Source organism: Excalfactoria chinensis, chromosome 6, assembly GCF_039878825.1.
Source record: "Excalfactoria chinensis isolate bCotChi1 chromosome 6, bCotChi1.hap2, whole genome shotgun sequence".
NCBI lineage: Eukaryota > Metazoa > Chordata > Aves > Galliformes > Phasianidae > Excalfactoria > Excalfactoria chinensis.
Window position 1 is genome coordinate 15,877,681 of NC_092830.1, and position 15,088 is coordinate 15,892,768.

Below are 15,088 nucleotides of genomic sequence, written 5' to 3' on the forward strand. Positions count from 1 at the left end.
GAGGGGGAGGATCACCTCCCTTGACCTGAAGCTTTTGTGTGCTGTTTCTGTTAAGTTGTAAGGTCAACTTGTGCCTCTTTTTCACCTGAAGTTTGCTAAGGTAGTGCAGCATTTCACTGACAAGCACAGCACTGGGCACAATATAGGGAAGAAAGCAGAAAGGTACCAGCATTCTGCTCTGTTAAACTGAATGAGATTTCTGGGGCATTTCTCCCCATTTCTGCTTGTTCACTTGGAAAAAAGCATATACAAGCAGAAAGTAACTTCAAGTTTGCCTTTGAATCATGGCTTTCTTTTAAAGAAGATGTATACAAGTCCTCTAAAATTTATTAGTCATGTCAGCTGTTGAAACAGTGAGTTTTACCTCACAAAGATCGATCCCATACCTTCAGGGTAATTAGCTCCATGCCACTCCCTCTTGCTCTAATTAGACCAACTGGTACAGCCTCCATGCATCAATGCAGAGGACTTGGCCAACAACCATGGTATGATTCTTACATCACGGCATTCAAACTGTTTCTTTCTAGCAGTATCTGCTAAAGGAAAAAGTGCACTCCCCTCCCCACTATAGACATGACAGGAGGCAGAGCACTGGGAAAGCAGAGGCAATCTGAAGAGCTCAGCTGCTGCCCACAGACACCAAGGCCTCAGCCTGGTCTTTGAGATTAGAAGCAGCAGAAGTGCACACAGAAGCAATTTCACATCAGCAGTCCAGAGTGTGACTGCTGCATCCTATGTGCCAGCCCTTAAACCCTTACAGCACAGAGTGCTTCCAAAATTATCAACCAGTTCTCCCACGTCCATCTTTTCCTACATTTATTAGTCAACAACACTGTTTCCAGGGGGAGAAATTTCTCATCCTCACATCACCAACTTTATTTCCTACTGCATCTTTCCTTATTTTTTTTTCCTTCCTATTCCTACCCAAACCCCTTTCCAGCTATTCATTTTTATTTTATTTTATTTTTTTCTTTTCATCGTTGTCAGCATTTGTGTGTTGCTTCCCACAGTCCCCACAGATATGCAGAGATAGCAGCAGGAGTCAGACAGTATGGCACCGGTGGCAACCAGCCATGGCATGTTTTACCCAAACAGAACACAAATCTTACTCTAGTAAGAAAAATGATGCTACGGTTTCACACCATGATAATATCATTAAATAATCAGTCACACTAAAGATCAGCTGCAAAATGTTTGGTAGAGGAGAGGAAGAAGGGGCAAAGAAGGCCTGTTACCATGCAGAACCCAGGCTCTTCCTCCACTCTTGACCTATGGAGGCTGCTCCTTGCTACACAAATTCAGGGGCAGAATTTGGAAAAAAAAAATAAAAATCTCACTGAGACTTGGTTTAAGGGAAAGCTCTGTGATAATCTCTGTACAATCTGATACAGTTACTAACCCAACTCAACAACAAACCCACACTGATATAAAATATCCACTACTCATGCACCTAGCCACACTGTTGTGACCAATTTTCTCAGTGGCACAGCTGCAAGAAGCAGCTCCTGCTTCTGGTCACTTCTTATCAACTCCCTCAACATTGCCCTCTCCCTACTCCTCCCTTATTACAGCTCTGTGCAGGGAATTCAGTTTGTTAAGCCAGAAATGCTCCATTCATCCTCCATTCTTCCCCACTTTTGCAGAATTGTATTTAAAACAGATCTGTTTGCCTTTCCAGAAGCAGTTCAGCTCCTCTGGAAGGGAGATGGCAGAAGAAGTAGTAGGAAGGTCCATCTCTTCTAGCCCAGGGGTGCAGGAGAAACCGCAGGGTCTACTTCAGCTCACTTTGCCTCTGAGACTCAACATACCCATATTACAGGCTACTACAGAGCTTTTCACAATCCATTCCAGCTTGAGCTGTGTTTGCAAAGTCTCAAAAGGAGCCTGTGCTATTCCTACATTAGAAAGGTTTGCATAATCTTAACCCTCACATCCCAGGAACCAGAACTAATTCACTGCTTTTCTAATTTGACTTGGGGATTCTACAGTGCAGCAGCAGGACTTAGGAAATGGTTCTTCACTGTAACCTCATTTGAGTGATCATCTTTTGTTTGCATTACTCCAGTTTGCAAGCTGACAGCTATCAAGTCAGATTACAGAATGCCACTCACAGTGACACATGCCAAAAGTAAACCATTAAGACCATCTAAATAGCGGACTTTGGCTTAATATTTTAGTTGCTAAGAATTATGCTAAGAGAGAAATAAATGCAGCAATTAGTTAAAGAAAAAAAAGGGGGGGGAAGGGGGCACGAGTTATCTTAGCATATTCCTGTAGAAATCAGTTATTATTTAATAGGAAATATTTTAATAGGAAATTAATAAAGGGAATGGTTGAAATTTATTGAAATGGTCACATAAAAATTTCTGAAATCCTAGGAATCCCACATCTAAACTGCAGTGCATTTAGGCTGACAGTAAAAATAAAAAAGGGGGGGAAAAGAATTAGAAAAAAAAAAATCCTCCTAAAAACCCTGTTCTTTTTGCATGTTTATGAAGCCTCCGGAAATACCATGGCAAACATTCCAGCTCTACAGCAGTGCACCACGTGACCCCAAGGCACAGCAAAGAGCTTCAATCCCAAGTATCTTCATGGAATAGAACAGCAAGTTTTATTTTTACCTTTTAAACCTTCAAGTGCAGGGAAATCTTTAGTAGATTTTAAAGCACCCTGTTTTAAAAGTGTGGGCTTTTTTTTCCTTTTCTTTTCTTTTCCTTTTTTTTTTTTTTTTTTTCTTTTAATGATTTGCTGCATTTCTATGACTTCATGTGTTATTTTTATAGTAAAAGATCAAAGATTTAAACTTATATTCACTAGGTATAAAATACAGTACACTCTTTAAGGAACCACTAAAAACATTTGCTATGTCATCTAAATCTCCTGTTACAGTTACAATCGGTGCTACTGTATTTCTCAATACAACCAAGATATTTGCCTAGTGAAAAAATCAGCACAGTTAAAACCTCTCCTCCTTCTAATCATTCAGTACAATTTTAGTTAGAGCTATTAATGAAAGGATTTATGTGTATGAGCTGTAGTGAATGTCACAAAAAATACTTAAAATGTGAGCTTGAATAACAACCTTCCATTTTTACAATCATTTAAGTACTTGGAAGTACCCATTTAAGATGTAGGAGTAAGGATGAATCATAATGTAATAGTTGGGTATCAGCTGAAATTTGTGTTTTGTCTTAAAACAAAATAGAACAAAGCAGAGCTGTACAAAAAGGAAAACAATTCTGCAGCACAAAAGCACAGCAAATGGCAGGCACACACCACTAACTTGCTTTAGTAGCCATGTCAGAAACACTCCTAATTATCAGAGGTAAAAGAGAGATGGCATTTCTGCTGGAAGCAAGTTTTACACTTCATTCTTCCTCTCCCCTCTCTTTCAGCCTATAAATATTAGTCTTACACATTTTTCTCCCATGCAGCTCTTGAAAAGGTTGAGTTTTTCAAGGCTGAGAGCAGACAGAAATGTTCATCAAGGAATGCCTTCAGGTCAACTCTCTGTAGCTTACCAAAGCGCAGTGCTGAAAATATGGATGAAGGGGAGGAGGATTATAAAAGCATGGTACGGCAGATTAAAAAAATAATAATTATTATAACCTATGCTCTGATGATCATTAGCTTTATCCTTTTGAAAACAGATTCAGTTATCATCCAGGCACCATTGGTGGTGGTCACAACAGTACTAGCTCCTCCTCCCCCCCCCCCCCCCGATTTCAGCTGCTTTCAAAACAACCACAAATATGTGAAAGTTACTTTTAATGGTATTTGCCAACACAAGGAAATGCCACAGGGATGTGATTAAGAGTAAATGTGGGATGAGCCACATGACAGTGTGAGGAAAGGCAGTTGATCCCCAAAACAATTAAAACATGGACCAAGTACTTGAGAAACCCTGAACCACACTGAAAATAAGGTAAATATAAGACCATTAGCTTATAAAATATTTAAATAATCTTAAAAACAAAAGACAACAACAACAACAACAAACAACTACGGAGCATCCACTATTTGCTTTTTCACTCTGCAACAGCTGTACATAAGATACTGAACACATTACCAAAACTACTGTTCATTTCTACTCAGGGATCTCTCCATTGTTTATTATAAATGCACATTTATTGGCAGCAAGTAGAACATATTATTGCTGTGTTTTATAGCTTGAATGGCTCATGCAAAGAGTAATTTGTTTGTATTCGGTATCACGATCAATAGCTGTACCAGGGATAGCCCAAGGAATGTTTATGCTGAGGGCTTTGCTTGCAGTGTTTCACTGGTGCGATCAATTGACCAAACAGGACTGATTCTTAAAAAAACAAATAAACTGTGATAGTGACCAGATCAGTCATTAAGACATAAAAAAATGATGCATCATATGGAAAAAAGACCAAAGACACACAAGTACTTTTAACCATCTGCTGGTCCATAAAGCCTTCCTACCTGAATATTCCCCACCAGCCTCTCTTCCTCTCAGTAGCTGGGGCCCGTTTCCTCAATGCCCTCACATAACAAGATCCATTTTCCTGCAATACAAGCACAGACGCATCATACTTCCATTCCCCTGAGTGACACGATAACACATGAAAACGCTCACTAAACAGACCTGAGACAAATGGAGAGCATTTGGGAGAACCAGAAACAACCCCTGAGCACCAGAGCTGAGACATGGTCCAAAGTTCCAGCTATCCCAACCTCTGCAGGTTCACTCCATCATTTCATGTCTTACAGGCTTCACAATCCATAAAAATGAGAGGAAGATAAGGTAGTAAAATTCTACCACACCAAATGGCCATTTTTTTTTTCACCCAAAGATCATGCTGAAATCTCTTCATTCTCTTAACGCAAGAACTCAGTGACTGCTATGAGTTAAGCACTGTTTAAAAAAATAAACACCCCCCCAAACTCTGCTTAAACGGATATGCCAAAATACCACAAAAACACCATCCTGTCTGTAGAAAAACAAAGCGAGTTTATGGATTACACTGGCACAGCACTACGACTTCTAGGAAATGCTTTTTAATTATAAAGAAATACTGTAAAGGAAGACAGCAGAATGTTTACGGGCACTGCGTATTTTGTTACATGCTGTTTCAGCAGTCAGACAACGTGTCATTACAGGAGTATGCTGCTAGGCTCTAAAACTCAGTACATATTGAAGAAAGTAACAGAACGAGAATATTTTGCTTCTCTTTTGACAAAACTCCAAGCAACTTCCATGCAAAAGAATATTTCATCCAGAAGCAAGTCTGATGGAAGAAAATAAATAACGTGCATCTCATGGATAGTCTAGAACTCCAAAATGACCAGCTGTGGAAGCAGCTACCTTGTTAGTACCCGATGTGATTCAAAAGCCACACCTGAACCCCACAAAAAAAAAAAAAAAGTAGAAAATCTTCAAGTTTTTCAAGCAACTTGTTACACGCATTTAGTATTTGTTACACAATCTTATTTACTCTGCTCACTGATACCATATAATGCATAAAAACGTCTGAATAACATGCTTGAAACAATCATTAAATCCCTGGTATATACAATGCTGCCAAGAGACAATCTGCTTCAGCTGGGAACTTTGCTGTACTCCTTGTCTCACAACAAATGGCAGTTTTAGGAAAGTTACATATTGACAGACACCCTGAGTGAATGATTGGCTTTTAAGGCCTCATTGAACTGTGAATGTTTTCCCCTGGAACATACTTATTCTCATCCAGAATTTTCCCTAGTGCTTTTGTTCTGATTACACAGGTCGAGGGAAACACACTAAAGAATTCAGGTTTAGTATGTGTTAACGTGCCTTTCTCAGCTAATACAGACTAAGTTCTAAATTACGTCAAAATTAATTATTTAATCTAACTTCTAAGTTCACTCTCTCCAAAGGATAAACTTGTGTTCTGCCTATCCCAGCAGACAGATTCCATCCCTGGCTCTGCTGGTGTAATGGGACAGGACTCAGAAATTGGGCTGTAGCATTTACTTGGCAGCTTCAGCTCTGCCTCTCACTTCTCCCTCCTGGGCGCTCACTTCCAAGCCTGCATTTGTGCAGCTGCACGGCTAGCTGGATGAGGAGCTCATTTCCTCCAGCATTTGTCTCATAAACAGCTGTGCCAACACAACACAGGGAACGGGCACGAGGGCAGGAGTGATCAGCCATGATGGCAGAGGGTCAAACAGAGGCTGCTTAAACCAGCTCAAACCACACTGCCATGAAACAGGGAGCTGACGCTTCGCTCCACTCTTTTGTGTTTTAGTTTGTCCATCTGTAAAACTGGCATCACAACTCCTACTCTGTTTTATAAAGCACCTCTGAAAAGGGCAATCCCATTAACGTTTCAGTGAATTCACACTACAGACCACCCACCCCTTCTGTGAAACAGGTCCAAACTTCTTCCAAGGACACTGGCACAGTACTCACCAGCATCTGCTCCATGCTTTCGCCCCACAACCTGCTCAGGGGCTGGGCCAGCCCAAGCCCTGCCAGCACACCGGGCAGGGACTTACTCAGAACCAGATTCAAACTCCACAACAGAACAGTTTTTTCAAAGCCTGATCAGCTCTCATCCTATTCCTGGGAAAATCCCCAAACCAGTGACCCTGGCACAGTTTTGGGGCCGGCAACTACAAGAATGAATGAGCAGTGGAATAGCAGTGCACTGAAAGCACCTTAAAACCAACATCACAATGATTCCTGGCCCAAAGCCACAGGCTTATAGCACAGAGCTCCCTTTCTGATTGATGCCCAGTCTATGTCCTGTGACACAGCTGCATGAACATGCTCAGGGAGGAACCAAGCACTTGGAGCAAGCATGCGCCATTGCTGGATGGCAAAGCTGTTGGGTAAGGGTTCTGGAAGAGAACAGGGAAGCCCACGGCTCTAGGGACAGCCTATAATTCCTGCGTGTACAGATCCAGCAGAGGGAGCACAAAAACAGAAGGATTTCTTCTTGGCCAAATGTTTTGGCTATGAAACACTGAATGTCTGAAATCCCAGGCACTTTGTATTAAATTATTTCTATAGTAATGCACGTGTGGCGTGTTACAAATGCATAATAGACAAAACCCTTGCTCTGAGTAGATTACAGTGTAAAAATCAATATGGAGAAAGAGACAAGCAACACAGGCAGCACATGCTGCTGAGGCCAGGAGTAGGAGGGAGAGGCAGCACAGCGGGGCTGCCAGCTCTGCCGATTTGATGTTGCCTCTTGCAGTAACAGGAGTTTTTCAAACTGATAGCTTTCAAAAGTCTCATCTTCACATGAGAACTACATCTTTCAGGGATCTTTTTGTTTCGTTGTTGTTTGCTTTTGTTTTAAAGGTACTGTTTTCAGGCTTCCCAAGTAAAATGACTAAAGCTATAGAACTTATAATACGTACCCCAAAGACTCAAAGATGGGACACCACAAACATCTTTCCAGAACCTGTCTCCTCCTCAGCCCTGTCTCTGGAGAAAGTCAGAGGGCCCCAAGGATGCACCGTCTACCTCAGTACTCAGCCTGTGCTGGGCTCAGCTACAAGCAAGGGACCACAGTTCTAAGGTTTAAGGGTGATCAAGAGTGGAACCTTCAGTTTCCATGCACAAAAAGCTACTTGGCCTCTGTTTACCCAAATAAAAATGAAGAGATAAACACAAAACACATGCAGAAATTCTTGGAAATACTGTCAAGACAGATAATTAAGTGTATGGCGCAATCTCATTATGGAAATGCATGAGGCAGGTGTACTTTATGTTTTTTCCTATTTTCATAAGTTATTTCCAAGTGCCAGTATGTTCAACTCAAAATTCCTGCAAAACAGCAGTGAACTTTACAGAGCAATTCCAGCTCTTGTGCACCCTGGGGCTGCAAGTTGGTCAGAAGTGAACAGCACAGCATGCTGCATTTTCTACAACAGCAAGAGTACTTCTGCTACTTGGGAAATATGCAACCTTCTAGATAGTGTTTAAATATTACACTCTGTCCTCATCAGTTAGAACAGCCCTCTATCAGTTCAGGAGTTCTTACAAACTCGGGCAGTTTTTTTGTAAATTCTGAAGCAAATCAAATTCAGCACTGTGTATGGCTGATGGTTTTCTGCCCTAAAGTCTGTTAATTTTGTATCAAAGAGAGGCATAAAGTGCTGCTAAAGCATGCAAGCTAAGCAGGTGATTGCTCAGAGAAAAAGAGAGCAAGAAAGAGGCTAGGCTCAGAGCATTGCAGAAATGTAAACACTTTGCCTTGCCAAGGCTCAGAGCAGGCATGGGGTGAGGAAGGAGATCAGAGACAGGATGAAATAACCCTGTGGGGAGGGAATGCTGGGATGTTAGAGAGACTACAGCTTCAGAAGGACAACTGCCAACTTTGTCTACACCTAGAATTGACATTCTTAGGAAATCAAATATGAACATTCTGGAGAGCAGGCTGCAGGCTTGCTGTGGTTAACAGTGCCCAGGCTGTGACATACGCCGAGCTCGTGCTATTGCACACATCACTCTGTTCCTGCAGACAGGCCTCACAGGAGGCTTTTCCAGTTCAACCTACTAGGTAGAGTGCTACTGAAGAAGAGCAGAATAACAAAGCAAGCTGCAGCTTTTGCTTGCTTTTTTCCCCTATTTCTCACAAGAGTAAAAGCAAAAGGTTCATTCACTCAGTCACTACTTTAACTATTTTTTCCTGTTTTTTTTTTCTTCTTTCTTTACAAGTTTGTTGCTTAACTATACCTTTTATATCTGTTAAATGATTCATTTTAAACAGAAATTAAATCAATGTCAAAGTTGCTCTAGGCGTTATTTGAAAAATAAAAGATTACTTGAGTGCTTCTCTTCTCAGACGTAGTCAGCCACGAGCTTTTATTTTTTCCACTATGAGGCACAGTGAGTTTCAGAGCTGTGTCACTCTCCACACACAAGACCTAATGGCAGCACTAAACAATATTGTGACCTTCGGTTTACAACAGCAAAAGAAAAAAAACCCTTTGCCTCTCCCAGGTTACTCCACTACCAGCCCATTGCTGCAAGAATAGCTTTCCCAAGCCGGTTCCCTTTCCCACAGTGCAGGTGAGCTCAGGACAACCCCAGCACACCTGAGGCCACCAGCTCAGCACCACTGGCAGGTCCCCGCATCCCTTGCTGCCAAAGAGCAGAGAGGAAGACATGCTGTGCGCCTGCTGCTGCCTGCCCAGCTGTGCTGCTCTTATGGCAAGGCGCAGGAAATCCAGCCCAAGTGCCCAGCACAATCCTGACTTTACAAGCACCCATCCCAATGGCAGTGCTGACCCAGCATGCAGCAGGCAGTGGCACACTGGGCTGCCTGTGCTGGTAAGGGAGAGCTGAGCTGCCAGCTCACAGGCCGAAGATAATGAGCACTATTAACCTTGGCTTACGCTGAGCCATTGTTCTAGAGGCTGGACATCTCTTGTAAAATCCCATTACTAGAGACCATTGCCATCAATTTCCATAGTTTATTTTGTTCTACTTTAGGAAAAAAAAAAATAAAAATAAAAAAAATCCCCTTCCCTTACCCTTATACCCTATTGTACTTACACAGCCTCAAACAATAACCCACTCGAGCATGGCCATGGAAGTGGTTTGAAGGAACAAAGGCTGCTCCTGGCACCACCAGTGCTGCTGACTCTACGTACAGCTGTCTGCATATTCTCTGCAGCTTCACACAGCACCAGGTGCTGCCGGTTCCCTGTACTTGCGCTGTGTGCTGGATACAAACTAAACGGCAGGCAGGAGGAGCCTAAGAAATCATCCTGGAAGCATGGACTGCTGGTGCAGGTGAGTCACAAGCAAGTTCTGCAGCTCACTCTGATGAAGGAGGGCTGAGAGAAGGCTTGCCTGGGAAGGCAGCAGTGTGTGAGCTACCCAGCAGGAGGAGGCAGGGCAGCAGCACAGCTCAGTTTCTGCAGAAGAGATTATTGCCACATCCAGCAGCCAGCACCCACCCAAGTGGTGTGCCATCAACTTAATGCTCAAACAGGACTAACAGAACAGTGAGACAGGATTAGACATGCTTGTTTTTAACCATTCACTTATCTCTGGTGGAATACTATCAGTGCAAACTTGGCACCCAAATGCTGCCCGTCAGAGTGGGCAAAGTGTGCTTCTAATTTTATGTGAAGCGGTTAGGTCATATGGGGTTATTTATTTTTTAATTTAAACTGGTAAAACACATTTAATCTGTTTTGAGAAAAGAACAAATTGATTTAGCAAGCAGTTCAAGCCTTTCCCTGGAGACAGTCAACCACACTCAGCAATCTGGATATAGGTTGAGACTTCACTAAAGTCATTTTAATTGTAGGTCATAAGAAATGTCAAGATATAAACCACCATGGAATACTAAAAATTAAGCCATCATCAAGACTAACAAATGTCTTAGATTTGCAGTAGCATATTCCTTTAAATCTTTATGGCATTACTACTTAAGCACGAAAGCAGAGCAAACTGGTTAGGGCTGCATGTAATACATGCACATTATTTTTGCTGATGGGAAAAAACAACAACAACAACAAACCTATACTCAGGAAAAACACTAATGTGAAAGAAATTTAAAAGGCTGCACTTGGGGGAAGTATTTTTTTTTTTTTTTTCATTTTGCTTATGTACAGAAAGTTCTGTTTCATCTTGGTCAGATGCAATTCATTCCTAACACAACAGCACAGAAACAGAATTATATATGCAGTAGTACACCTATGAAGGAGCACAAAAATGAGAAAAGAGGATTCGAAAAAAAAAACCACAGAACCACAAAAAAAACAACCCACAAACATAAAACCAAAAAAGTAAAAATCAATTCTGTGATTCCGTAAAATCCTTTTAGAACTTTCTGCCCAGTTTTTATAAGGAAAAACTCTTCAAAATTTCCTTCTTAGCTAAAAAAGCCCTTCTAAAATATTTATTTATTTATTTCCATGTGGAAACCCCCTACTTCTGCCAGTTACTTTTGAGCTGAATCCTTCATTTACTAAAACCCATTTGTAGAACATACCTGAAATGCCAGAAATTTTCCTTGGTTCACTTTCCAACTAACAATGACAAAGGAGAGTTCTAATCTCAAGCACCAAAAGAAAAACCCCTGCATCATTATTTCACTTCTTAAAACCGATCAAGTTAAAAATCAGGTGCACTCATCTTCACAACCAAAAAACAGTATCTGGGAGCTCTTGCAGAAGTATTTACAGAATATCCAGAACACATCTCCTTTCCCATCTTCTGCTTGAAATAAAGCGCAAAAGTTAGCTACGTGATATCAGTGGCAGACATCTATATATTATATATGGTATCATATTAATACCATCTCATTCTTCTGAGCTCGATCAATATACATGTTTCTATTCCTAGCATCAAACACTCATGGGAGTGGAGACAAAAATTTCTCCAATTCTAGTTAAATAAGAACATCTTACCAGCAAACAGGTATTTGAACAAAAGGTGCTCCAAGTGATACAATTTAGACTGCTATGAAAACAAATGTATGCTCATTGAAGGATAAAATAAAAAGGAATTTTGATATTCTACTTTACCACTGGTCATATCATTAATAAAAATCTGTATTACAAACAGTAATTCCACTGCTTTTTAGCCACTGTTCCTAGCAGGTGGAAAAACATCTCTCTTTACTGCACATATGCTCAAATCTATCCCAGTGTCCCTTTTTCTTGGCATCCTTAACACCAGCTCACTGAGCACGGCAATACCCTAACCACCTGCTTCTGTGACATTAAATGCTCTGCACACACACATGCGCATCCCCAGGTGGAGCACCATGGCACAGGGGGTATCACCAGCTGTGCCTACACAAAGGGCTCTGCTGTTCCACAGAAGGGAACAGAGGAAATCTGCAGCACCGCAACCTGAAGATGATACGGGCAAGCCTGCATTGACAGAGCCAATCCTTTTATGCAGCCTAAAGTTATTGAAATATAAGCACCAAAAGGAATAATTACAGAGATGGGGCCAAGAGCAAGAGCAACATATTGGAATCCCATAGCCAGGTGCAGTTTGAGCCTGGTGTTGGTTCCCAGCCTCCTGACTGCTTGCTGCAGAAGCTGGGCCACAGCAGGCTTCTCACTCACCCCTTTTTACGCAAGTGCTCCCAGACTGGTAGCCCCAGATCTGGGTTTCTTGCTCCTCTGGGAGGGCTCTGGGGCTGTGTCCAGGGTCTGCTCTGCACCAGGCTCCAGGCCTGGCCCCACCAGGCTGCCAGCATGGAGGCCCCAGGCCGGCAGCAGTGCGGGGAGGCAGCCAGGAGCAGAACGCCTTGCACAATTTGTGCTCTACGCGGACATCTGAGCTGGAAAGACAGTCATTGCACAACAAAGCTGAAGTTTGCCTCGGGATCTGCCAAGTTCTACTGCAGGCTGTTCTCAAACTCTTCCACTGATGGCATTTGTAAAACTAAGATGAATTTTCTTTGACACTTCAAAAGGCAGAGAGAGACCCTAAACAAACACCCAGCCCTTCCTCAGTGACCTCGCTGCTTTCAGTCCTATAAACATCTACTTTCTTCCCTCTTGTCCTCAAAAGGCCCCTTTCTCCAGCATTCCAGAAGCCTTTAACCCATAGCAAAGCCAATAGCACCCTCCCTGCTACAAACAGGCACAAAGGTAGCAAGGCATGTACTTCAACAGACGGGCCCCTGCAAACCTTGCTTGCAACCCTGAGACATGGCTCCCCAAACATCCACCTACGGCCTCTAAGGGCACAAAGCAGAACTCTGACCATACCTGAGCTTTACATAGGCACCAGTGTATAGCCCAGCAAAGCCCATCTTCTCTAAGAAAGCAGCTGGAGAGGTCCCAGGAGATATCCTGGGGTGGGAGGGACATGCTGGGGAAAGAAGCTGCCAGTGGAGCCAATGACTCACAGTAATTCCTCCTTTCTGAAGAACCTGTCCCTGTGCCAGCCCACCCAACATCCCATAAAACAAATGCATAATGCCAGCAATGGGAGAACTCAGTAACAGGAAAGATTAAGGAAAAAAAAAGAAAAAGAAAAAAAAAAAAAAAAGAAAAACACCCAAGCATTTAATATTTACCGAAGAATGAAACATCTCATTAATTACATACAGAATCAATTTGCAGCTATTTTCCTTAAATTCTCAGTCAAATCCACAGATTTGAAACACTTTGAACTGTGCTGCACCAGTAATTGTGAATGAATATTTTAGATCAGTTTCAAATCGCTGTACTGCATATAGCAAATGAACTAATAAGCTGCTCATGTGTGGACTACTAATGTATGTTCTTTCTTTCCTAGACAGATGGAGAACAGTTTGAAGTAGGTTGAACTGGCTACTGGGAATCTTCAGAAAGTCTTAGAAAAGCCTTTACTTCCACTATTTTATGAACAACATTATGCAACAGTCTGCATGTGTTAAAAAGGAGACAAGAAGATACAGAAAAGCCTGAACAAGTGTGCCAAAACATGAAAGAAGAGTTGGACAATTCCTTTTACCTGCAGCAACCTGTGCAGGATTCCAAGGAATACCACACTGATATCATACAACTACCAGAACAAAGGACATAATTGCCACCTTTATTATCTTTGTACCAATATGGTCATTTCTGGACAATCATTTTCAAGTACATATAGTGGCATATCAGTGCTGATACCTCATATATTCTAGTTTACAGAAGCATCTGTTGAGTCCAGATCAGAACAGTTAACTGCACTTTGGGAATACTTTCAGAGATTAAAAATTCCTTTATTTCAGGCAAATTTTAAACATCCCTATAGATTAAACTCCTTTCACATATATAAAACTCACGCCCCATCTCCAGTGAAATTAATGTATGAAATGTGAAGAATAACTTCTCTAAAGGATTATCTGTAGTTTTCTGCTTCAACTGCACTCAGTAACGTGGAACCGAAAACAAAGACATAACCTGAATCACACGTAGTACTGAAATATGAACTAAGGCTCAGCCTACTCAGGATGGGGGAAGAAAGTAGTACCTTCAATCAAGAGCTTAAAAAGAGTAACAGCTGAAAACTGCTAGATGATGTCTGCCATGTTAATACCTCAAAAGCTAATATTACCCTTTATCCTAAAAGAAACACAATATTAGCTGTATCTTTGACCCTCACAAAAGAGCCAGGAGACAAGCCAGGAGAAGAACCCACAAAGTTAAACATGGATTGAATTAACAAGATGACATCTGATGTACCAATTGCATCTTAAACGCATCTAAGGTCTGCAGGCATGTGATCACCTTTCACATACGTAATTATCCAAATATTTGAATTACAAAGATTAAAAAAAAACTTGTGGAAAACTTGTGTGCATTTTCCAAATATATAAGTAATTGCTTCCAAGCTGAAGAAGTTCACTGGAACCTTCTGGCCTCTAGAGCAGAAGAAGGATTAGGAAAACATAGTCCCTAAGAAGAAGCATCGCCCATATAAACTGCAATTTAGAACAATTTACAGTGAATATTTAGGTTGGTTGGGGTTTTTCCCTTCCTCCCCCCTCCTGACTGAACCTGCTTGTTCTGCAGCTCACCAACCACAGAGTTCAGTTAATCACATGTGATTTCACTCAAGAAGTGAACATAAAGCACAAGTGCTACTGAATAACCAAGAGCCCCATACAAGATTAGAGACACCAAGACCCCGACTAGGTTACGCTTTGCTGTAAATCCTAAACTGACAGCACATCTCAGACAATCTAAGCAGACCGTTATTCTTTAGTGCTGAGGAAATCAAACTAAAAGAGAGAGTGTAAAAGTTGAGACAAGGACTGCAGTCATGACCGAGCTTTAAAAGGTCCCTCATACTTTTGAAGTTACGGCATATTCCCTCACTGCTAAACTGAACAGAGACTGCTGTCTCGGTTGCATTAAATTATTAGCTAATTAGCCCTGAGTAAGGACAACAGTGTGTTGATGCTGGCAAGCTGTGAAAAGAACACTTCAGCAAAGAAGATCAATAGCATTTTTGTCTGGCTTACAATAAGAAAACTGCTGGCCCAGGTTATGAGTTTATGCCATTTTTCATTTGGCAGACAAGACAGCACCAGTGACAGATCAATACAGCAACTTTATGACAGGCTGCTGCTCCTGCAGATGGCAGGACCATAAACAGGCATCATTTTTAAAGTCTCTA

At 41.7% G+C, this 15,088-nt stretch overlaps 1 protein-coding gene across 15 annotated transcripts in view; it reads right to left on the reverse strand.

Moving 5' to 3' along the window:
- Window positions 1-15,088, reverse strand: part of ZMIZ1 (zinc finger MIZ-type containing 1) — a 318,620-nt gene that overhangs the window by 207,021 nt on the left and 96,511 nt on the right. For 9 of the 15 annotated variants that reach the window (XM_072339690.1, XM_072339687.1, XM_072339699.1 and 6 more), the window contains exon 3: window positions 4,450-4,532. The exons of the other annotated variants lie outside the window; for them this stretch is intronic. The gene's annotated coding sequence lies outside the window, so the exon portion shown is untranslated. The remainder of the gene's footprint in view (window positions 1-4,449; window positions 4,533-15,088) is intronic. 15 annotated transcript variants of the gene reach the window in all.